The following is a 1,457-nucleotide window of genomic DNA, read 5'->3' on the forward strand; positions in this document are numbered from 1 at the left end:
ATGATCCGTTGAACATAATTGGGATATATTATTGAATGTTGCCAGAGATGTAAATAGCTGTTTAGTTTTTCCCACCACAATATGGCAAGATGAGAATTTTAAATTGGAACTAGTGAAGAGAGGAATTTTTCCACCTTCCTTTTTGAAACATTTTAATAGCATTTTGAACGATATGGATTTGATTGTAGAAAATGGTTTTTACTTGATTCAATAACCCTATTTATTCAATATATTGCTGCAAAAATAAATCAATATTTATTAAGTTAACATTATTAAGGCCAAACGAAATGGCGGGTTTCACAAGAGAAATTTAATAAAAAAAAAGAATAACTCAAGAATAAATGAAGATAAGCTCCGTTGATATACCCTTATTAAACTAGGAAGGAATACAGAATTAACCGACAAATCACGAAAGAAAGATAAACAACCTTCATCATCAAGAACAGTAAGGAAGAAAATCATGAAGAAATCAACAAAAAGTGGCATTTAAATTCTAGAAGGAAAAGAAATCCACAACAATTTAAAACTCTTTCTCCCCCTCATTCTGACTCAGCTCAAAAATCCAAATATAAAGAATTTCATCTTCTGCCCTGCAATGTAGTTACCAGCTCGAAGAATTCTAATGAAGCAGAAAACATTCTATTTGAAACAGTTATTAAGGAAGAGAAGAAACAATCGTTAAAGAGTCCGTCAAAAAGAGGTGGGGTCCAACCAAGACTGTCTTGTCGGATAAATGTAAGTATTACATCATCTTGATTAAGAGTTTGATGATTAAAATGTCTAACAAGGTCCAAAAAGTAAGATTTGTGAAATTGTATTCATGTATCATGTAAGAAGTTGTCCTTTCCAATTGAAACATTTTTTTGATAAGAAAACTATTTCTAGAATTGAAATTGCCAGAATCAATAAGGGTTCTGAAGTAAAGGTGTTAAAGAAGAGAGATTGGAGGAAACAAGTTCAAAATTGGAAAGATAAAAGATGAAACTGGATAGAAAAATGTATAAATTCATGCATTTTCCTCATTTACAACATTCCAAATATTCTCCATTGTAAAGAAATCAATGAATTGTGAATTTACCTAAATCATTACAAATTCTGATAAATTTCCAAATTAAATAAAAAACTCTCAGAGTTTATATGTAAATTACATAACTGGATTTGTAATGATAATGTCAATATCGAAAAGTTGATGGTTTTCTGGTGATTCATGCAAGTATGTTTTCAGTTTTGCAAGCATTTCCTTCTCACTCTTTGATGTAAATATTGGGAGATATGGTGAGCAAGCAACCATAGTATTCCAACCTCCGCATGCAACACAAACAGCTTTCAATTGGATATTTCCCCCAGAGTTGATTTTCATAGAGTCTGGGAATAAATTCATTTCTGATAGAGTTGTTTGAGTTTTCAAAATTCCTGGTTGATTTTGTTCCTCCTTTGTACTTTGATTGAATCCACTG

Source organism: Naegleria gruberi, assembly GCF_000004985.1.
Source record: "Naegleria gruberi genomic scaffold NAEGRscaffold_105, whole genome shotgun sequence".
Taxonomy (NCBI): Eukaryota; Heterolobosea; class Eutetramitea; order Acrasida; family Naegleriidae; genus Naegleria; species Naegleria gruberi.